The 24,401-nt window shown below is 44.0% G+C and overlaps 1 protein-coding gene across 1 annotated transcript in view; it reads left to right on the top strand.

Annotated features, from left to right (window-relative positions):
• The first annotated feature begins 9,164 nt into the window (after positions 1-9,164).
• The window catches only part of NAPEPLD (N-acyl phosphatidylethanolamine phospholipase D), a 75,675-nt gene continuing 60,438 nt past the window's right edge, over positions 9,165-24,401 (top strand). The window contains exon 1 of the mRNA XM_087861159.1: positions 9,165-9,352. The gene's annotated coding sequence lies outside the window, so the exon portion shown is untranslated. The remainder of the gene's footprint in view (positions 9,353-24,401) is intronic.

The raw sequence follows: 24,401 nt of genomic DNA, 5'->3' as shown, positions 1-24,401 counted from the left end.
TTATTTCACTTTGTGGCTGCCTGGAGGTGGTAAATAGCAGCAGGGGCAAGCAATAGCTAAAACAAAAGCTTAAAAGGGAAAGCTAAGGCCTGAGATGTCTATAGAGGCTTTGAAAAGCTCAGACACATCCCTGGAAACTTTCCAAGGCCATATACCTGTGTACAACTGTGTGCATCCCCAGGGCTGTGCACCTGCCCAGGAAAGACCTGAGAAGATCCTAAACCCTCCTCACGGGCTGACCTTGAGGCTCTGTATGAGCAGGAATTCTAGGCTAAGGCACAGTTGTCAATTGCCTAGCTAAGTAGGATAAACTCAAAGACATCCATATCTAGAAAGACAAAGACCGGGGTTGGGGCTCAGTCAGTAAATCATGCAACTCTTGATCTGGGGCTTGTGAGCTGGAGCCCCATGTTTGGTATGGAGATTACTAAATAAATAAATAAATAAATAAACTTTAGAAATAAATCAATAGGGGCGCCTGGGTGGCCCAATCAGTTGAGTGCCCTACTGTTGATTTTGGCTTGGGTCATGATCTCAGGGTTGTGAGATCGAGCCCTGTGTCAGGTGGGCTCCACACTCAATGTGGAGTCTGCTTGAGAGTCTCTCTCTCCTTCTCCCTCTAGCCCCAGCTCACTCTATCTGTAAAATAAATAAATAAACAAGCAAACAAACAATCACAAAAACTGGGAAAGTCATTGTTTCCAGGCATTTAAGGAAGTATTTGTCCAATCATTAGCTGACCATTAAGCTAACCAAGCAGACTCCAGTGGTCACCCATGACTTCAAGGCATTCATTCAGAAAAGTCACTAAGTGGGGCTCCTGGGTGGCTCAGTCAGGTAAGCATCTGTTTTCAGCTCAAGTCATGATTTCCAGGTCCTGGACCGAGCCCTGGGCTGGGCTTCCTGCTCAGATGGGAGTCTGCTCTCTCTCTCTCTCTCTCTCTCTCTCTTTCTCTCTCTCTCTCCCTCTGCCCCTCCCCACTGTTTGTTCTCTCTCAAAAAAAAGAAAAGAAAAGAAAAAGAAGGTTGCTAAGCAAACAAACAAAAGGAAACAGCAACAACAAAGCGTGGGATGGGGTGGAATCGGATATTAGAATTGACACACTGTATTTTATGTCCAGTTATCAACCAAAAATTACAAGATATGCAAAGAACTAAGAAAATATGGTCATATTCAGGGGGAAAACATCCATAGAAGATGTCCCAGAGGAAGGCTAGATATTGGACTTGACAAAGGCTTTTAAAATAAGCTATTTAAAAATGTTCACAGAACTAAAGGAAACAATGTCTAAAAAGAAAAAAAAACTAAAGGAAAGTATGAGGATGATGGCTTACCAATATAAAATATCAATAAAGAGATAGTTATTATTTTTTAAACAGTCACAGTTCTGAAAATGAAAAATACAGCAATTGAAACGAAAAATTCACTAGAGGGGTCCAACAGCAGGCATGAACTGGCGGAAAAAAGAATCAAAGAATTGAGGTTAGGTCAACTGAGATTATCAGTCTGAAGAATTAAAAAAGAATGAGGCAAAATGAAAAAGTCTCAGAATGCTGTGGGATATCCTCAAGCCTACCAACAACACATACTAAGAGTCCCAGAAGGAGAGGACAGAGAGAAAGGGGCACAAACAACCTTTGAAGAAATCATGACCAAAAACACCCAAATTTGATGAAAATCTAATCTACATGTCCAAACAGCTCAACAAATTCCAAATAGGATAAACTCAAAGAGATCCATTCCTAGAAAGACAAAGAAAATCTCAAAAGTAGTGAAAGAAAAGCAATTTATCACATATACTTGATCTTTGATAAGCTTACTGGCTGATTTCCCATCAGAAACCACGGAGGCCAGAAAGCAGTGAGATAACATGCTCAACGTGCTGAAAGGAAAAGACTGTAGGCCAAGAATTCTGTATCTAAAGAAATGATCTTTTGAAAATAAAGGAAAGCAATCTGAAAATGAAATTAAGACAATAATTCCATTTTTAATAGTGACGAGGCATATAATACTTAGGAAAAAAGTTAGCAAAGGAGTACACACTTGTACTCTAAAAACTATAAAACATTATTTAAAGAAATTAAAGAGGATCTATATAAAAGACATCTTATGTTCATGTATCAGAAGACTTAATTTTATTAAGATGGCAGTATTCCCCAGATGGATCTAGAAATTGAATGCAATCCTTACCAGAATCCCAGCTAGATTCTCAGCCTAACTTTACAAGCTGATCCTCAAATTCATATGGAAACTCAAAGGACCCAGGATAGCCAAAACAATCTTGAAATAAAGGATTCACATTTTTCAGTTCCAAAACATACTACAAAGCAACAGTAACCAAGCAGTGTGGTACTAGCGTAAGAATAGACAATCAATGGAATAGAATTGGGAATCTAGAAATAAAACCTCATGTTTATGGGCAATTTATTTTTGACAAAGTTGCCAAAATAGTTCAATGGAGAAAGAATAGTGCTTTGAACAAATAGTGTCGAGACAATTAGACACCCACATGCAGAAGACTAAAGTTGGACCTCCTACCTCCTACCATATATAAAAACTAACTCAAAATCAATCAAAGATGTAAATCAAAGAGCCAAAACTATAAAGTTCTTAGAGGAAAACATAGGTATCAATCTTCACAACCTTAGATTTGACATTGGTTTTTTCAGACATGACACCTAAAGCACAAGCAGCCAAGAAAAAACCATAAATAGGACTTCATCAAATTGAAAACTTTTGTGCTTCACAGAATTAATGGACTGACTGGAGAAGCAAGCTCTGAAAATGAGTAGGAACCAAAGAAGGCCAGGATGTCAAAGGCACTGCCATTACTGGGAGGTTGGTGCTTCCAATATTCTTAGGCTCTCCAATGGCCCCTTCTGCTGTACATCTTTTCCTCACTATCCTACTCTCCCTCAAAAATCAAAGTCAAAATCAAAATCCCAAGGAGATACCATTTTGACTCCACCAGGATGGCTGAAATAAAAAAGACAATAAAAAGTGTTGATGAGGATGTGGAGAAACTGGAACCCTCATGCACTGCTAATGGGAATGAAAAATGGTGCAGCTAATTTGGAAAACAATCTGGTGGTTCCTCAAAAAATTAAACATCAAGGGGGGGTGCCTGGGTGGCTCAGTCGTTAGGCGTCTGCCTTCGGCTCAGGGCATGATCCTGGTGTTATGGGATCGAGCCCCACATTGGGCTCCTCTGCTGGAAGCCTGCTTCTTCCTCTCCCACTCCCCCTGCTTGTGTTCCCCCTCTCACTGGATGTCTCTCTCTGACAAATAAACGAATAAAAATCTTTAAAAAAAAATTAAACATCGAGTTACCAGTTAACCCAGCAATTCTACTCCAAGGTACATACCCAAGTAAAATGAAAACATGTCCACTTGTATACTAATATCTATAGCAGCATAAGTCATCATAGCTGAAAGGTGGAAACAACCCACATGTCCATACATTGATGAATTATTAAGTAACACTTGGTATATCCATACAACAGAGTATCATTCGACAGTAAAATGAATGAAGGACTCATACACGCTACCACGTGGATGAAACTTGAAAGCATTATGTTAAGTGAAAGAAGCCAGAATATTCAATGATTATATGAAAGACCACATATTGCATGATTGCATTCACCTAAATGCTCAAGCAAGAGTCTTTAAAAGAATGGGATAATAGAACAAATGCTATGTTTATTAACGGTATCTGGGTATCCGCCTTTCATCCCCCCTCCCCACGCTTTCCCGTTCTATTCTTTAGGGAGGCTACCTGCAGATTGCTTGATTCATCAGGTTTTTAGTTGGATTTAGCCAATGAAAGTCACAGCAGGATACAAAAGCCTGGAGAAGAGAGGTAGGTGCCTTCATCTCTCAGTTTCCTCCCCAGGACTGGAGGCCAAGGACACAGCCTCTTCTCCAGCTATCCTCTGCGTTCGTTCTAGCAGCCTTTCTTCTTCTACCTTTGAGGCTAAGTGGGGCAGCTCTCTGCTATTACTAGTTCTAGAATACTGCCCTTCCCCTTGTTGGTTTCTCTAAACCCCGTCCCTACCTTTGTAAAAAGCCCCCTTATTAAACTCTCTTCAAATTACCCTATTTGAATAAGCCGGAAACTAGACTGATACAAAGTTAAAAACTTTTGTTAATTAGTATTAGTATGAATGAGCCATATAGTATTTATTATATTGTATTAGGATGACAACTGATTTCATAGTATTGTCAGTATTTAATTTTAATTTAATAGAAGAAAACAAAAACTAAAATGAAACAAGGAATCGTTGAACATCAAAGATCTCTTCACCACAAGAGATATTATTCCACAAAAGCTACCTCTTCAGAGGTCAGGAGCTATTGTTTAAATTGAAATATGGGGGCACCTGGCTGGTTCAGTCAGGGACTGTGCAATTCTTGATCTTGGGGTTGTGAGGTTGGGCCCCACATTGGGTGTAGAGGTTACTTAAAAAGAAAATCTTTAAAAATATAAATACATATATACATGCAAAATAAATTGGAAGAGGTATTGTTTTAAAATCCTCTCTGAAATAGGGCAGTTGGGTGGCTCAGTCGGTTAAGCCTCTGACTCTTGATCTCAGCTCAGGCCTTGATCTCAGGGTTGTGAGTCCAAGCCCCGCATTGGTCTCTGTGCTCAGCACAGCGTCTGCTTTGCATTCTTTTTCTCCCTCCCCCTCTGCCTCTCTCCCCGCTCGTGTATGTGCTCTCTCGCGCGCGTGTGCTCTCTCTCTAAAATAAATAAACACATCTTTAAAAATACAAAAATAAATAAATAAATAAATAAATAAATAAATAAATAAAATCCTCTCTAAAGATTTAAAAATACATGTTCGAATAGAAACAGTAGCTCTTGACTCCCAACTTTGAAAGAGAAAGGCATCTGAAATCTTACATTTCCTCTGACCTCATTTCTCCAGCTCCTGATTTTTGTTAGTTGTGTTATTATTATTTTTGCATTACTCAGTTGTATTCTACTCATACTCTGTTCTGTAACCAGCATTCCCATGAATATTTGGTACTGGTCATAATATTTAAATAGACCAATGTTCATTACCAATCCCTTTATGTGGCTTTTCTATTCCGGAGTTCCTTATATCAATCAACATTTTAATGGACTGCATTTCATTGTCAAACAGTTGTTGCTATTTTTGTTATTTTGAAAGTTTCATCATGAATGTCATATTCTTTTCATTCTTTCACATTTGAACATGTCTGCTTTTGCCTTTATGCCTGGATAATAATTCCAAGAAAATGAAAATGTGATCCAAGAATATCAGGCCCAGATAAATTATGAAAGTAGAAGGAATATTGCCTTGGAGAAGTCTGAAGCTAACCAGATTTTTTTCCCACCCTTAAATATGGTTTGCTTCATCTGTTTGAATACCTAAAAAATTACTTTATTCCCAAAGTTTAACAACTGAACTAGTCTACGTCTTAGTGTTGAGCAATTTTTGTGTTGAGTGCTTTTTATCAAAATTCCAAGAAACATAATATGTTCTTACAATCGGCAGATTCACTTTTTCCTTCATTTTAGGGAAATTCTCTTTCAATATATCTGGCATTCCTTTCTGGGGGGGGGTTCTTTATTCAGGGGTAGCAGTTATCCTTATGCTGAATTACTTTATCCATCTTCCATATTTGTTGGCATCTCCCTAATTTCCTGAAGCTTTGTAATTTTATCTTTATCTTTTTTTTATTATCTCAAACCAGAAGTAGACCCACACACATCTGTCCAACTAATTTTTTGCAAAGACATGTAAGCAATTCAATGGTCAAAGGATAGCCTTTTTCACAAACAATGCCGGAACAACTGGATATTCCTAGGCCCCCTTCTTTCCAAAAATGAATGCCAACCTAAGCTTCACACTTGCTATAAAAATTAATTCAAAATGACTCAGAGACTTAAATATAAAACTATAAAATTTTTAGAAAAACACGTAAGATAAAATCTCTTCAGGATGGAAGGCTAGAGAAAGAGATTTTAAGCTTGACACCAAAAGCATAATCCATAAAAGGAAAAACTGATAAACAGAACTTCATCAAAAGTAAAAACTTTTGTTCTACAAAAGACACTGCTAGAGGATGGAAAGACAAGCTATAGACAGAGAAAATAATTGCAAGCCATACATGCGACAAATGACTGGTGTCTACAATACATAAATAATTCTCAAAACAATAAAAAAAAAACCCAAACAAGCAAAAAAAAATCCAATTAAAAAATGGGCAGGAGATATGAACACATATTTCACTGAAGATGGTAAATAAGCACATTAGAAGGTCAACATCATTAGACATTAGAGAAATGTGAATTAAAATCATAAGAGATCACTACACCTGCAGCAGAAAGGCTCAAATAAACAATAGCCTTAACACCACAGTGTTGGTGAGGATGCAGAGAAACAAGATTTCTCCTATAATCCTGCTGGAAATGTAAAATTCCAGAGGGGTACAGTCACTGTGGAAAATAGCTTGGCAGGTTGTTGTTTTTTTTTAAATTAAGTTAAATATATGCTTACCCAACGACCCAGCAATTGCACTTTTGGGCGTTTATCCCAGAGAGATGACAACATCTACATGGTTATCAATAGCAGCTTTGTTCATGATCGCCAAAAAACTGGAAAGAACCCAGATGTCCTTCGACAGGTAAATGGTTAAATGTACATTCACACTATGGGGTATTACTTGGCACTAAAAAGAAATGAACTCTTGAAAAATGCAACAACATGCACGGACCTCAAAAGAATTAAGCCAATCTTAAAAGTTATATACTATTTGATTTCATTTATATAACATTCTTGAACAGACAAAATGATATAGTCAGAGATCAGTGATTGCCAGGGGTTGAAGTAGGGAGGGGAAGAGGACAGAGACAAGAGTGAGGTGAGCATGGCTAAAAAGGGTAGAGGGAGAGGTCCTTGAGGTGCTGGAACAATTTTCCATCGTGAACATGGTGATGGCGGCACAAAGCTCCGCATGAGATAAAATTTCACAGAATTAAATACACGCAAATGAATGTATGTAAATTGGGCGAATGAGAAGGTCAGCGAATTATGTCAAAGTCACTTCCTGGTCGTGTTACAGTCAGGCAACATGTTACCATTGGGGCAAAACGAAGGGTACATGAGATCTCTGTGATATTGCTTGCAGCTGCCTGTGAATCTACAATTACCTCAAAATAAAAAGTTGAATTAAAAGAAAAAATGAAGTTACATTTCCGAAAGAAATGTTTTTATTATGAGAGGGGAACAGCGTGGGAAGAGCGCTGCTTCCTATTTAGTGATCATGTATCAGTCGCACAGTCATGTGCTTGCGTGTGCACGCACACACGCGCGCGCACACACGTCACACAATTTCTTATACAAATTGAAATAGGAAGGGAAATTCAGAATTGTTCATCGGGGCATAACTAATAAAGTAGTAAAAGGAGCTGCAAATGAATTGAAGCAAAAAAATCTTTGCATGTTCCGGGAAGCTTTCCTGATCTGGCCTTTTCTACAGTGCCCCCCAACCCCGCCCCATCCCCGTGATGAGGGAGCGATGAGTGTGCTGTGAGTTGTGTAATGTGACAGTTTGAGCAGCTCCCTGCATCTGGCTGTGGGGCTGGCTGGCCGCCTTTGTGCCCAGTCTGGACGCATTGAAGTGTTTCAGCTTTATTTCTTTTTGTCTCCTGCCTCTTAATGAGGCTCTACTGAGTGGCAGTAGGCCCTGACTTGAATATATAATCACCATGGGAACTGCGGCCTCGATCAGTCCCTGGGAATGTGGCTCACAGCCCCCACGTCTATTGTCAAAGTCCTACTTGTGCACTTTTCCGCGTTCTGAATGTTTCTGAGCGTGAGCGCGCGTGTGTTTGTGGGCCTGGTGTACGTAATGCTTAAGGTGAACTGATCGGTCCTTGAGGACGGAGGTGGAAGAAGATGTAGGTCACTTTATACAAAGGGCTTTATGTTCTTCAAACTTCTGGTTAGTGCTTATTAGCTGGAAATCAATTATAATCAAGTATATGAAAAGAAAAATCATTTCTGAAAAATCTGAACTCCCACTTACCCCCTATGCAGGCCGCCGTCTCTTCGACAGGAACCAAGTCCAGCAGTTATAACACCAGCAAAATCTGATTTTCTATCTTCCTCACCTTCATTTCCTCTTGGCCCAGATGACCCCAAATCGTGAGGATTTTTCCACACCAGGGGTCTTCCTGGAACCCTTAAAATCATGAATTGCCTCCACATTTTGTTCTTCTCTCTGTTCATGCATTTTGTGCTTCTTGACTCACACCGGATTGATGGATACCAAATGTTTCTGCTCCTGGTTTCGAATCATTCCACAACCCTTCCCGGAGACGCTGCGTTTCCTGTAGTGGAGACCAACGGTGCCTTCTAGACAAATGTTTTGCTCTAGATGTCTTCAGGGGTACCCTTAAGATAGACTTAAACTCGCTAAATCTTCTAGAGAAGAGTCCAAGGAGTTTGGCAAAGAGGGCAAGAGGAAGACAGAGTCTCGATTCTAATTTAATGTGGGAAGACCTTCAATAAGGATCTCAAAACAAATTTGCAAGGATACCAAATATCAAAAGCACCTGGGTCCCAAGATGCTCTTCTTCAGATCTGGGTGTCAGATTCGTGCAAAAGTAGATTGGACCTATTTATGTTTACTCCTTTTTCTGTTATCTGAGAAAAGAATAGATTCAGAAGCTGTAGGAATGATGATTTGCCAGTTAACTTAGATTTGCAGGGAGACAAGGTAGTCAAGTCAGTTTGATTACCTATTACCAGAATCTCCTGTACGCACCCCCCTCTTCTTACCCCTGGCTGATTTCACCAAATTTGGGTAGAGATCCTAAAGTAGAAATTTAACGATAAAGGTATTTTTAAAATTCCTACAAATCCATGAGCCGGCCATGAAACATTCTTCTGTAACTGATCTGTTTTCAGGGTCAGTTTGTGGTAGGCGGAATTCTAAGATGACCCGCAATGACCCGTACCCTGGTATAATCGCTTTCCCATGGAATCTCATTCCTGTGATTAGGTCTCATCACATGGCCACGGTGAAGGGATCTTTCACGTGGAATTAAAGTACCTAATCAGCTGAGTTTAAGTGAATCAAATAGTCCTGGGTGAACTTCGCCTCGTCAGGTGAGCCCTTTAAAAGGTTCTAGAAGTAAGAGGCTCTCCTCCTGGCCCTGAAGCAGCTAAGCCGCCAGAAGTTCTACAGCCCCACGAAGTGAAGTCTTCCAACAACCATGTGAACTTGGAAGGAGACCCCCAAGCCTCCAATGAGACCCCAGCGCTGACTGACACTGTGGGTGTAGCTTGTGAGCCCCTGGAGTAGAGAACCCAGGTAAGACCTGCTCCGGCTGGGGAATAGTACGGGCATGAAGTAAGCCACTGAATTTGTGTCTTTGTTATGCGGCAATGTTAACCGAGCATGTCATTTAATCTTCAGAGGCTTGGCTGGCTGTTCAGAGTGGCTGATGTTATGACCTTAATTCAATTGTCGTTTTTTTTCAGAGAAAAAACAGATAAATAGGAAAAAAACCCACAAAAAAAAAACAAACACCCTCAACACCAGACCCTAAGCCTGCGTTTTGGATGTAATAGATAAAAAGAGGGGAAACCTAATTCTTACCTCTGTCTCCCATCAAGCTATAAAGCTTTCCCCCTCCCAAGGCATTCATTACCAAATTCTGCTGATTCTACCTCCAAAATCTACCCCGAGCTATCTTTTCTTTGCATCCCCATTCCACCCTCCCCTAAGCGTCGGTCGCTGTAGCCCAGACAACTGCAAACCAGCCTCTTGCAGGGCCCCCAGCATCTTCCCTTCCCCTCTCTGCCGATCCAAAGTGATGATAAAATATGGGGGAGGATTGTGTCCCTTCACTTTTTTTTTTTTTTTCTTTCCTTGAAAGAACATGCCAGGGGGGAGGGCCAGAGGGGGAGAGAGAATCGTAAGCAGTTTCCACACTCCACACACAGCCCAGCGCGGGGCTCCATCGCACAGCCCTGAGATCAGGACCCGAGCTGAAATCACGAGGCGGACGCTCAACCGACTGAGCCACCCAGGCGCCCCTGTCCCTTCACTTCTTAAAACCCTTCATTGGTTTCCTGTCCTTAGGACAAAATCGAAAATGATATAGTCTCTCTCTCAAAATCTTGGTCTGTTTTCCCTCCCCTCGCCATTCTCCAGCGCTGTTGGGCTTCTGTTTTCCCTCACGCACGTGGGGTCTCTGCAGCCTGGAATCTCTTCTTCGGCTGACTCTTCCTTCTCTTTCGAGCCTTCGCTCAGAAATGCCTTCGTCAGAGAAGCCTCCCCGGACGCTCTGCTGCGGAGGCTACTGCTGCCCTGTCTACCTCCCCTGCGCGCGGGCAGTGCTTCCCCGCCCCCCCCTTAGCCGCTGCAGGTGCGGCTGCCGCTAACTGGTCACACCTGCACCTTCCGCGGGAGCATGGCCTTGGGCTGATGGGCACAGCCTGTCTCGCTGAAAGACGCCTGGGAGGTTCTTCTGTCCCCAGAGGGCAACCTCCACTGACTATCAAATGATACGGGGTAAAACCATTCAGCCCTCTTTCCTGAGAGTGGGACAAGTTTGGTCCTGAGCTCTCAGTGAGACCAGGCCGAGGCTAGAGTTCTCTTGAAACCCCCAATGGCCCAGATTCTCCCCCTGCTCTCACTCTTACAGGTTTCTCCTGCAAGCACTCCCTCAGTGACAGTCTTGCACAAGCAACCCCCCCCCCTTCAGGCTCTGCTTCTAGAGAGCCTGCCCTAAGAGGCCCCCAGCAGAAATGACCTTCTCCCTGACCACCTACATAGACTCTCTTTGCCTTCACTGCACTATATAAAAATAGCAATTTTGTATTTGTGGGTGTATTCATTTTGTTTCCCTCTTAGCCATGAGCTCTGAGGGTGGGGACCATGCGTATTTCAACCGCCTCCCTGTTGCCATCAGTGGCACCTCGCCCGGGACCAAGGGGGAGCTAATAAGTTGAATGGTTGAACAAAGGTGTGACTTTGGTGTTTTTCCCTCAAGATGAGCCTAACTGGCAGTGGATGGAATGCTTACATTGTGTCTTGACCATGACTTGCAAGTTCTGTGTTTTTAAGTGGAAGCACTTGGAAAACAAGTCTGCTTTAACTTAGATTCTTGCCTCCTGTGAAGAATGAGGAGGAAGAAAAGGAGAAAATAGTAGAGCCAAGTGGTGGTGCTTATCTCTTCACCCGGGAGTGTTGAGAAAACTGACCTTCAGGGGGCTTGAGGTCACTTGCTCTGGACACAAAACAAGTGAAAGTCTGAATTGTGAACAGAATCCAGGGCTTTTGGACTCTACGCCTGTGTTTCTTTCCTCCTACCTTATTTCCTTTCAAGCTGCTGATGAAATGATCTTGGACTACATCTAACTAAAAGTTTTAAGTCAACTTCTTTGAGTTCATGTCAAAACGAAACACAAGCCTTAGAATCCTGTTAGTCTTGTGAACTACCCTTTGATCTGTTACTTTATTGGAAATGTAGAATGTGTTGAGCATTGATCTCACCATGACTAAAAGGGAAATGGAGATTTTGTTTTGTTGTTTTTGGTTGTTATTGAAGGCCCATTGAGTCAGGGCTGTTGAGCTCGACAAGTCTGTTCTGCGTCTGGGGTAGTCATCAGTGGACTTTTATTAATAAAACTCCATGATTCATTTTTCTTAAAGCACATTCACATTCACTGAGTTTTTTCTTGCAATATACCTGTGTATCAGTGAGCTAGGCAAGGCAGGAATAAATACTCCCATTTTATAGATGTGGAAACCAGAGTTCTAAGTGCTCACCCAAGCTCCTATAACAAGTGAGGAAGAAATCCGTGACAAGCTAAAGCTGTAACTTTATTTTTTTTAAAGATTTATTCATTTGATAGCACAATCAGGGGGAGCAGCGGGCAGAGGAAGAAGCAGGCTCCCTGAGGGGGAGGGACCATGACCTGAGCCACCCAGACTCCCCCAAAGCTGTAACTTTAAATGCAGGGATCCTTTACTCCTAGGTGGACTGAGTGGAGGGTGGGAGGTTTGCTCATGGGTGAGGTGGTCCTTCCTCAAACAGCTCCTGAGTCGGTCGGGTTTGGTGGCCACGGGAGCTGTGGTTCTTACCCTGTGCCCCTCAGAAAGGGACTGCTGTGTTGACAAGGTGCTCTGCCCCTGAAGTCAGTGAGTGTCTTCCATGGTCCTGATAATCTGATAGGATGTTCTTTTTCCAGTTTTCTCCAGAAACTCTCCTCTGAAACCTGTTAAAATGCATGAACCAACAGCAAGCAAAGATAGTTTAATAGTAAAAAATTAACAAATGGAAACGGTCTCCCGTTGATCTGTATCAAACCATTAGCTCTCCTGCCGGCCCGGTTGTTCCTACTTCGCCTGATGTTATTAGACGCACCTATGTTTCAAGGACTAGCGGTTGATCCTCTCCATCTCCCTCAAACTCGCCCTTAACCCCAGAGTTGACGGTGACTTTTCAGGATGAAATCCAGTCTTTATCGCAGGGGCCACATGGCTCCCCCCAGCTGGCCCTGCCGGCTCTCCTGTCCCTTTCCACGTCACTCGTTTGCCTCTAGTCACGCACCGCCCAGGTTCTCACACTGCAGCACGTGCCCGCCTCAGGCCTCTGTCTTTGCTCAGACCCTCCCTGCTGCCCCAGAGCCCGTCCCCTCCAAGCTCTGCGCGGCCCTCAAGGTGCGGTTCAGGGGTCAGGCTGGTCCACGGACCCCCCTGTGGGCTCCATACGCCCTGTGCCTTTACCATATTATGTTGACTTAAAATTTTTAATTTTCATTTTATTTTTTAATTGGTAATCCATATGTGATTCAAAAGAAAGTAAATCCTAGGTCTCCTCCTTGCCCTGTCCTCTGGCCTCCCTTCCACAGAGACCACCTATATCTCCACTTTCTCATTCCTCTTTTGAGAACTTGACCAGTATACTAAAGTAAACATACATACTGTTCTTTTTTTTTTTTTTCTTCCTTTCTTCCTCCCTTCCTTTTACACAAATGGCAGCATATTATATATAACTTTCAGCGCCTTTATTTTATTTTTTTAAAGATTTTAAGTAAAATCTAGGGGCGCCTGGGTGGCACAGCGGTTAAAGCGTCTGCCTTCGGCTCAGGGCGTGATCCCGGCGTTCCGGGTTCGAGCCCCACGTCAGGCTCCTCCTCTATGAGCCTGCTTCTTCCTCTCCCACTCCCCCTGCTTGTGTTCCCTCTCTCGCTGGCTGTCTCTATCTCTGTCGAATAAATAAATAAAAAATCTTTAAAAAAAAAAAAAAAAAGATTTTAAGTAAAATCTACACTCAACGTGGGGCATAAACTTACAACCCTGAGACCAGGAGTCACATGCTCTACCAACTGAGCCAGCCAGGTGCCTCTTCAGCTCCTGTGTTTCTTTTTTTTTTTTTTTTTTTTTTTTTTAAGATTTTATTTATTTATTTGACAGAGATAGAGACAGCCAGCGAGAGAGGGAACACAAGCAGGGGGAGTGGGAGAGGAAGAAGCAGGCTCCTAGCAGAGAAGCCTGACGTGGGGCTCGATCCCAGAACGCCGGGATCACGCCCTGAGCCGAAGGCAGACGCTTAACCGCTGTGCCACCCAGGCGCCCCAGCTCCTGTGTTTCTTAAACAATAGAACTCCACGATCTTTCTATAGCACAATAGAAAGGTCTTCATTTTAAATATACAACTACAGAGGATTCTACCGAATTGATGTCCCATTTATGTAACCAGTCCCCAATGGACGGACACATGTTTCTGTTTCTTGCTGTTACAAACAACGCTACAGTTCAGGGCTGCAAATAGGTGTCCGTTTGTCCATGTCTATGCGACATGACCTTATCTGCCTACCAGTCTGCTCTGGCTTAGGCTATAGGCTCCTCTGGGACAGGGAGTGCTGCTTTATGCATCTCTGAATTTACCCGCTTGTAGCAGCATCGAGCACGTGGTAGGCATGCAGTCCAAGCTGATCACACTGAAGGTACTGTCCAAGGAAGAAGCTGGTCTCCGTGGCTTTGTCACCTGCACAGCACTGAGAACCACTAGGCACGTGGGCCTTTAAGGGTCTGTTGGGTTATTCTGTTTGCCTACCCCCTCCCCTCTTCCACTCTCTGTCCTTCTCTACCCTGATGTGTTTACCCAGGCAGGAGCTGAGTCTTAACAGCGTCCCTGCTTCTGGCTTCCATGGGGTTCATCCAGGGGGAGGCGCTGCCAGGAGATGGAGAATGGGAAGATGGAAGTCCTTGCCTGCTCCTGCCCTGCCTTAGCAGCTTGGTTCCAACAGTGGTTGCGTCTTCCTCTGGGTGGGGCTACCAGCTCCCTCCGTGGCTCCAGCTCTCACAACTATCTCACAACGATCTTTTCCTTCAAGGCCAGGCTAGTAAGAGCTCCACTGTGAGCCCCGGGTGCTTCCTCAGCCCTTTTTTCGATCCCTTAAGCCTGCCCACGTCCCTACAAATCCTCTTGCCATGGAATGATCTTCAGATACAACTTTGGCTTGGAATGCTGGTTTTCTGCCAGGACCCTCACTGATAAAGGGACCCTTCTGAACCTGACACTTGCCTGTTCTAAGCCCTGATGGAGAATTTTCCAACTGCTTCTGAAATACAACAAAATAAAATGCACTGGCTACACAGGTAGTCAAACCATCACTGATCCCCGAAAGCTCAAAATAATGTAATATTGAAAAGACAAAGAGCACGCACACACGTCCCCCTGGTTCCACTGTGACTACTTAGCATCAGCATGTCTGATTCCGCCTGGAATGTTTAATAAAATGTGCACAGGGTCTAAAGAGTGTCTCGATGGCTTCTGCCTTGAGGTTCTTTTCACTCACTGAAGCAGCAGATAGGAAATAGAAAAAATAGAGTAAGCAGATAAGACCAGCAAGGTTTTGTGCGAATAAAGCTGTATTTGGCTTTATCCAGTCCTTATGATGTATATAAATAGTGTTTTCAATGTGTGCATTTCTTGAATAGCTGTTCATTAGTGGGCTGTGAATTGCATTTTTTATAGCTATGGATTGCCCTCCAACCAATTAAGTTGAAAATCGGGTCTTTTCCCATGATTAATCACTGAGCAATAGCCTGGAGGGTCTTCAGGGCCTGGAGAGTGATTCTTTGTGCTGTGGGTTGTATGGATATCTGGTTTCAAGTAAGACATAATGGCTGCAGATTGCATTGTGGCTGGCTTGTTAGCAAAGCTCAGGCTTTTGAAATTGGTGATTAGGATTTTTCCTTCAGGGAGGATAAGGCTGCAGTCTTTGCACACAGATTTTGCTGGTAGGTGTCAGCTACCAAGCATTTTAAGAGACCCACAAAAAGTAGGCCTGTCATTTTGTCTCAAATCAGCCTGCTTCTAGGAGAGCTGGAACTTTCTCAGGCATAAAACAGTAGTTTGAATGATTCATGAAATCCTTGCCTGACCCTAAAAATACAGGGATGAGGGGAATGACCAAATGATTCTCTTATTTGCAGCAAATAAATGAAAAGTCCTTTGGGAAGATAGTCTATCTGCCTGCACTCGTGCTTATGCACATACGTACTTGGGGAACACAGATGTTCTATCGACTCTATGCAGAGACTTTCCTTTAAAGCCAATATTCGTATGGGATTAAATGGAATAGACCCTTGACCTGTGCTTTTTTCACATCAAATCTTACATGCATATTCTTCATTTAAAGGGCCTTAACATAGCAACAATATGGCGTCTTTAATTTTAATCAGATGGAGACACTAAATTCATGCATTATACTGATATATTCCTTCCTGATTAGAGATTGGACATTTTCCTGGAAAAATAGGCCAATATTATGGTTTTAAACCTCATGTGGTCATCTTTGACGTTGGTGTTTTGGGTCCCCTAACCCTTGAGTACATTGAGCTTTATCAGGCACGTATGACCGACTTGCTACCAATGGTGGGGGTAACATGGCTGTGTTTCTGTGGAGAACTAGGCCCAGTTATTGTAAAACTGGTATTTTTATGTATACAAGTGAGAGTTACTCAGTTTGTATGGGAGTCGACCGTTTCCCATAAAACGCTAGTCCTTACGATAAGGTGGTGAGCAGCTAATATGATCACAGCCAGCTTACGGATGAGGCTCTGAGAAGATCACGTAGCTTCTAAAAAATCAAGGTGAGATGCTGGAAAGAACCCAGAGGTCTGACCAAATTCTATGCTTTATGTACCCCCCTATCCTAAGACTTCCATGAGCTAAGGAGTTTCCCCAAACAACCTCAGCCTTGAATTTGATGGTACCGAAGGCATCACTTTATTTAAAATAATGAAGAGAAACTTGTTGAGGGAGATTCTGCATCAGATATGTTTCCTGTTCTGCTTCGGAAGAGCAGCATAGAAATGGGAACGGTCTTCAGCAGCCCAGCACCACTTAGCAGGGCTTGACAGGCTAGCCCTCAAGTAAAACCAATTTTATCATTTAAATCACGGACAGCATTTTCAATAAAACCTAAGTGGTCTTTACTAAGTATATTACCCACTACCTCCCTTCCTTGAATCCTCTTAATCTGCAGAAGAATCTTTTGAGAAAGATAGCTTTGGCCTCGTTTTACAGATGAATGCAGCCCAGTGTCCCACCAGGTAAAAGTAAACCCAGTCTTCCTGAGGAGCCCTCACTGTGAGGATTTGCAGGTGTCTGAGCTGTGGAGGGCGAGAGAAATGTCAACACAGCAGTCAGGATGCCAGAAGAAAGAAATAGAGTACTTTTTCCCAGAATACTTGTTAGAGCCAGCAGCAAAGCACCCTGATGGTGAAATAAATGGTCAGTTTGCTGTGACTTCATTCTGCTGCTGAATTCAACCCATCAGGAAGCCCATTAGCCTATGGATTATTGGTGGATGCGGCTTTAAAACCCCATCACACCCCTGTTCCTTAAGGCTCCATCCCACGGAGCTGAAACCCTCTCTGGAATTGGTTTTCTGTTCTTGGCAGGATAGGAAAAAATCAGCTTAGTGCTCACTGTTTCCTACCACCTTTTCCCTTAATGTTAACTTTTGTTAATTACACAGTAATTCGCAAAGGCAACTTACTTTAAAAATAACAGCTGGTAAACTCCAGTAAAAATGTTTTTAGTCATTCACTTTAATTTTTTTTTTTATCAAGTAATCTCTGCACCCAGTGGGGGGCTCAGAGTCACAACTGTGGGACCAAGAGTCACATGCTCTACTGATTGAGCCAGCCAGGCACCCCTCACTCATTTTTGGGGTGTCTACTGTATGCCAGGTGCTCTGCTAGACCTTGGGATCTTTTGTTGACATGGAGGCTGTTTTCATGGGGTTCACACTCTAGTCAGGGAGACAGGTCTCACATGTCAAACGCACAAATGTAAACCTGGAATTGTGACCTGTGCTGGGAAGGAGAGGTGGGCAGTACCCACCTTATGCACCCACTGGATGGCAATTCTGTTTATTCACATAGGTCAGGAAAGTCTCTGATGAATGAGCCTCTGAGCCCAGGAAGGAGAAGCAGTTTGTGGGCCATGATGCAGGCGGAGGGCACACAGGCTATGGGGAGGGAGAGGGTGTAGGAGTCAGAGGACTCCACAGAAGCTAGCGTATGCAGCCGGGAGTGAGGCTCACAGGGTCTGGTGGGCCACATACGGAGCTTGTCATCGTAAGACGTAGCAGACCCAACTTCTTATAAGGAAACTCTGGCTGCTCTACGTAGAAAATGGGTGGAAGCCTGCCAGAGTGGATGCTGGTAGATCAGCGAGGTGGCTACTGCACTGGTCCCTGCAAAGCCTTAATAAGATCAGAAGAGGCTAACTGTAAAGTGGGAGTTGGAAATCTTGTCCTGGGCGTCTCCCACCCCAGCTTGTTGAGGCACTCTTCTCTGCCTACCTTCATTTCCCTCTTCTTCCAGACTTTGTCCCCAGGTCACTGCTCAGTATAATAGATTGAATGCATTAAGGACTAAAGGAACGGACCAAAGGTTAGTTATGCCATCATTCTGCCTATGAGAAAATATTCAGCTTTGGAGCAAGGAACTAATACATGTTACCCATCTTGATGCTTTATATTTAATATTACTCCTGTTCCATAAATCACAAGATGATGTATTTTCTCATGAATTTCAAAGTCAGTTTCTTGAAATGTAACTTGTTAAAATGGTCCTCTGAGTCCTAGGAATATGAGTAGCCTCTGTTTTTCTCCTTTGCATGTTATGTTGGGTAAGAACACCTGCTCCAGGCAGACTGCCTGGTTTGAAGCCTGTTTTTGTTTACCTCACAAGCTTATCTCCCAGGGCTGTTGGGAGATTTAAATAGGTTAATACATATTAAAGCACTAAGTAGAGAGGCAGGCACATAAGTGCCTTCTCAGGCACTTCTCAGTCATTTCTATTTTTTTCTCTTAACATTATTTGCTAAACACATGCAAAGTTCTTCTTAAGCTATAAGAATGTAGCCTACAAATGTCAGTGGCGCTTATGTCTTCATGCTGGGGATGGATGATGGTTTTGTCTGCTGCTTTATGCTTCACTGTATTCTAAGTTCCTAAAGTGAACATGTGTTATTTTTATCCTAAGATGTTCTTATTTGTGACTTAGATAATTGCCAATAAGCAGACAGAAAACTTAGAAACACAGGTCTTCATAACAACACCCAGTGCTTGAAACTTCCCCAGAAGCCTCATCAGCAGGAGGGGTGACCAGGTCCAGTGACTTGCTGGGTCTGAGTCAGGCGTTCCTCTGGGCCAGTGTTGACAAAACAGTACCAGCCACAGCTGCTTATGACTTCGCAGCTCCTAAGTGGAGTCAACAACCAACAGCTGTGTTTTTAAGAATTTGTGTTATTACAATACCCCCAACCTACCATCTAACCTGAAGCTGTCTTCTCTGAGCCGTTGATGTGAAGAGCAGCCAAACTCTCCAGCTCGTTGTTCCATGAACATCTGAGATGAACTTAAAGCTCCACAAGAGTGGTGACTTGACTGCATCCTAATATTTGTAGGCTTCATTACCATTCAAGGTCAAAATGTGAAAGGCTAACTAGATCTTACACACCTCCCTGTGGCCCTCGGTGAAAGGCTTTGGTATAATAGTTTCACTCTCCCCACAGACCTACAGTATGAATAGGCAGGAGTTAGGCCTGATAACTGGGTGGGAACACGTGTTGGGAGAACATGTCCTGGGTGAAAGGAGGATCTGGAAGGCAGGAGGACACACTCTCCAAGCCCAGTGAGGAGAGGTCTAGTCCCAACCAATGGGAATATCCCAAATGGTGAGGGACAAGGCCTGGTGGTCCGGAACAGGCGATACTTGGAAATCTGGGCAGTGGGATCCGGGAGGCTTGTTAGCTGGTGGTAGGACCACCTTATGGGACTGGCCCTGTGGCCTTGTCCTTGACCCTCCCTGTGGAAGGACTATGGGGTCTGAGAGGTCTGAAAGGAGGGTTTCCAAAGAAACAGACTTAGTACTGGATAGAGCACCAAGGTTCAGGCCCCTGGGAACAGAGCAGAGGTCCACATCTCCAAGCAGACACACACACACACACACACACACACACACACACACACAGCGCGAGAGCGAGCGCGTGAGCGAAAGTGAGAGTGCATTCGCACCTCTGCGTTGGGGAGGGCTGGGGGCAGGAAAACTAGCAGCTGGGAAGGGTGGACAGTGAGGCCCGGATTGGCCTAAACACCATCCCAGAGTTGAGCCATTTGGTGCAAAGCAGGGGCTGGAAGGGGTGTGAGGGGGGATCAGACTTGAGTCAGGGGAAGGATTAAAGAGTTGGGGACTAAACAGAACCTGACATTAATAAAAACAGCAACTGTGTGGTGAGCGCCTACTGTGTGTCAGACTCTGTACTAGGACTTCGCATGCGTTATCCTTAACCTCAAAACCTTTCTGTAAAGTAGGTGTAATTATTTCGAATATATAACTGAGGAAGCTGGGGCTCAGAGGACACCTAATAACCCAAGGTCATAGCATTAAGAAGAGGCAAGTTGAGGTCTGCCTAAGTCCAAACCGACAGTCTTTGTACTCCATGAACACATTGACTCCTTACTGTATACAAATGAGCACTCTTGGCTCCAATTTCTTTGTTCTTAGGGGCAACATACAAGCAACCTATGATTAATGTTAAAACAGCAATTAAAAAAATTTAGAAAGCAAGAAGGAGAATGGGAGTGGGGGGAGGAGCAGAGGGAGAGAATCCTCAAGCAGGCTCCCTGCTGAGCGCAGAGCCCAACGTGGGGTTCAGGCCTATGACCCATGAGACCATGACCTGAGCTGGAAACCAAGAATGGGATGCTCGACTGACTGGACCACCCAGTCAGTAATTTTTTTATTTGTGACAAAGTATGTTGAAGCATCAGGCTGGTACTATCAAATAACATAACTCCATATTGAAATTACAGGAAATGGTCATTACTCTAAGAAAATATGAGGGGTGCCTCGGTGGCTCCGTTCGTTAAGCGTCTGCCTTTGGCTCAGGTCCTGGGATGCAGCCCCAGGGCCAGGCTCCCTGCCCAGCGGGGAGTCTGCTTCTCCCTCTGCCCCTCCCCCCACTGGTGTCCGTGCACTCTTTCTTTCAAATAAACTCTTTAAAAACAAAACAAAAAACAGACAGGACCTGGCAGTAGCTTCAACATTCTTGCTGACCATTTCACTAATTTGGTGGAAACCCTGCAAATTAACATCAGGTCCCACCTGATGAACGCTTATTCAAAATTAGAGCAGATCGAAGAAAGAAGCAACGATAATAGAAAAGAGAAGGAAACAAAGACAGATTCAGGGCCTCAGAAATATTGGTGTCCCTAACACTTGGATGGCTTTGGGTTGCCAGAGATGTTTTGGGCCCAGAGAGCTACTGCTATATCCTCAATGTTAAATGTTTGTCCAGTCTGCCTTGAAGATTTTCTCCTATACCTTTCAGTAAAAACCTATCCCCTTAGTCATGTTTGACAGAGACCAAATCAAAACCTAAAATGCCCTGCATTGGCTGGGATGTTGGGCTTCCTGTCCTAAAGTAAGAGTTCATAGATACGAACTTAAAAGCCCTCTTTATTTTCAAATAATTAACTGTATAAACATGAGATTAGTGAGGATGGGACTAAACAGCGACCTAAAACAATCTTTTTGCAAACTGCAAGTTTATAGTAATAATAGTATGACCCAATAATCGTATGACCCCCCCCAAAAAAGTAATTCCATCTTAGGCAACTTTTATAAAACCACAATGTTCTATCCAGGAGAATAGCTCTTCCCACTCCATTCTGTACAGCTAGCTCTTCCTGGAACATGGTGTTCAGCTCTGGGTACATGGGTACGTACTTGAGAAACTTTGTAGGCGCCCCCAAGGTGAATCTATCAGAAGTCATTGCTGAAATTCAGGCTGGCACAGATGTGTTTGGGTGGTTGATGGACAAATGAGCCTCTCCAGAGAGAATGGAGGCAGAAGGAAGAGGCAGGCAGCTAACCCTGCCTCACTTATGGAGCCTTAAGTGTTGAAGGATCCATGGTCTGGGCATAAGGCGTTTTGTTGTTGCTGTTTTTCAAAGGGTTTTTGTTGTTGCTTTGTTTTTTTAATGTAAGTCATTCTTTTTTACTTAAGATTCCAGAGATCATATTTTGTTTTAGACACTGTAGTATCCCGGGTCTTTCCATGGTGCCTTAAGGAAAATCACTGCAGGTCTGTCTTCCAGACTTCATATGCTGTAGGCAGTTCCTCACGAAATCCCGGAAGATGATTTCCCAGACTGTGATTGCACCGGCCCCTTGATCTTGGACTCCCGCGCCTCCGGAACCATAGTGGCAGCGCCTTTTTTTTTTTTTCTTTTTCTTTTTAAGACTATATTTGCCAGAGAGGGGGACTTGATCCCAGGACCCAGGGATCATGACCTGAGCCGAAGGCAGACACTTAACCGACTGAGCCACCAGGTGTCCCAGTAGCAACATCTTGATAGTGTTGTCAAGAAGGCGCAGGTGTCTAAACTAGAAAACACGGGGATGTTTGCACTCCCAGTTTTAGCAGAACTAGAGCGTTCTATGTATAACTAATAGCCTCTTCAAGTCATTCTGACAAAAGTGTTCATGGGCAATAATTAGAATTACTGCCCCAAAATTGGCTCACGCCTTCTGTCTTTGCAGAGAGACTTAACGTGTGAGTGCGGAGAGCATCCTTTTTCTTCCTTTTTTGTGTGGTTTTTCTTCCTCTGTAGCTCAGTGTGTTGGTGTCTACTAGTCCGTCTCTCTCCCTCTTTCTTCAAAGGGTTTTTTAAATTGAATAACTGACAAACAATATGGTGCTAGGTTCAGGTGTACAACAGTGATTTGGTATTTAAACGTGTTACCAAATGGTTACCTCGGGAAGTCTGGTTACCATCTGTTGCCATACAACGTGTTACAGCACCATTGACTCTACTCCCCATGCTATGCATTCCATCCCCGTAAGTTTTGTTTGTCACTCGAATTTTTCTCCTGATTCAGGCAATCCCTTCCCCTCGTATCCATACTTGATTCCTATGGAGAGGGCACAGCAGTGAAACAGTTAAACAGCAATTTTACAGAAACACTTCCAGATTGGGGTGTCTAAGCAACATGTTCTTTGTGCTTGTGGAAGAGCGTCCACCATCTGGGGACAGGTGCCGTCTTCCTGCTTTGCCACAGAACTGTGACGTTTCCTGAGCTCTGGTGCACCGGTAAGGGTACCCAGAGGTGATGGAGGCTTCTGACACTGGCAGCAAAGTTGCAGGCGGAGGTGGTGTCAGCCGAAGGAGCTGGAGCAGGAAGGGCAGCTGACCAGACTGAGCACAAGTGAGGTGCCCCTGGGGACTCAGAGAAATGACCAAAATACTTCCCAAAGGAGCTAGAGCTGTGATCTGTGTGACCTAGCTCAAAATATGAAAAAGTCTGGAAACACTGACATGTGAGTAATAGTTGAGGGATGCCTGGGTGGCTCAGCTGGTTAAGTGTCTGCCTTTGGCTCAGGTCGTGATCCTGGGGTCCTGGGATAGAGCCCCAAGTTGGGCTCCCTGCTCAGTGGGGGGTCTGCTCCCTCTGCCCCTACCCCTCCTTTGTTTGTGTGTTCTCTCTTCCTCTCTCACTCTTTCTCAAATCTTAAGAAAAAATGAGTCCTAGTTGAAAGAAATTTAGCTTGGGAGCGCCTGGGTGGCTCAGTCATTGAGCATCTGCCTTCGGCTCAGGGCGTGACCTTCAGGGTCCTGGGATTGAGCCCCACATCAGGCTCCTCTTCTGAGGGCCTGCTTCTTCCTCTCCCACTCCCCTCGCCTGTGTTCCCTCTCTCACTGTCTGTCTGTCAAATAAATAAATAAATAAAATCTTTAAAAAAAATTTAGCTTGGAAAGCAGGCATGGGGGACTAGGACAGGTGTCTTCCACTGTTTGGGAGCAACTGGGAAATGGAAAGGAGAGAACACCAGTAAGGTGCCCACACTTGAGCCATCTCTTCGAAACTATGCCCAGTGCTTCTTCCACGTTTGATTTCCCCAGTGGTCATTCCTTCCATTTTCGCAAATGTGAAAACCAAGGCTTGGAGGGTTTTACAATGCATCTGAAGGACATAGCCACCAGGTGGTGGGGCTGGGGCTTACGCGGCGAATCCAGGGGTGTGCTGGTAAGGTTTAACTACCAGCTCTCCGGGGAAATAGAAGACCTGGTGTGTAGTGTTTGCTGATGTCTCTGGTGTAAATATTCCCATCAGGGTGGATTTCAAGCCACCAACATAATGCTATTAAACATAGGGCTGGGAAGAGAGGCACACCACCAGCTAGCTCTTCCAAGTTCTATGAACCAACCCATATATGTCTTTCTTTACTCCCAATCTACACTCTTTTCTATGTGCCTCATTCCAGGATCAGACTCAGTCTCCCCAGAGCAGAGGATGCAAGAGCTAATGACTAGAAATTCAAACACCAAGTTGTCCTGAGCTGGCTGCCTTCCAACCCTAGCTCGGAGGCTGCCAGGTACAGGGTGGTGAGAGATAGGAGACTCATAACATCCGTTGAGGATTGTTGGGTGTTCTAAGCCTTCCTGCACATCAGAATCACCTGGAAAACTTGTTAATATACAGGTTACGGAGAATATAGTGTAGAAGTTAAAAGTTCAGACTGGAGCCAAGGAGCTTATGTTCAAGTCTGGCTCAGCCCCTGGCTAGCTGGGTGGCCTCGGGCAAGTTCCTTAACCTCTCTGTGCCTCAGTTTCATCTTTGATAGATGGTGATGGTAACAACTTTGACCTCACAGGGTTGTTGAGCAGATTAAATGAGGAAATGTTTGTGAAGTGCTTAGAAGAGTGCCTGGAACACAGTAAACACTACTATATAAAGTAGTAGTTGTTGCTATTACTGAGACTTATGCTGGGGGAGGCCTCTCTGTATTTTTTAAAGTTTTTATTTGCTTTGGAGC

Source organism: Ursus americanus, chromosome 3, assembly GCF_024610735.1.
Source record: "Ursus americanus isolate L20-20 chromosome 3, mUrsAme1.1.p, whole genome shotgun sequence".
NCBI classification, from domain to species: domain Eukaryota; kingdom Metazoa; phylum Chordata; class Mammalia; order Carnivora; family Ursidae; genus Ursus; species Ursus americanus.
The sequence above is the reverse complement of the archived record's forward strand: the minus strand, read 5'-3'. Positions and strand labels throughout refer to the sequence as shown.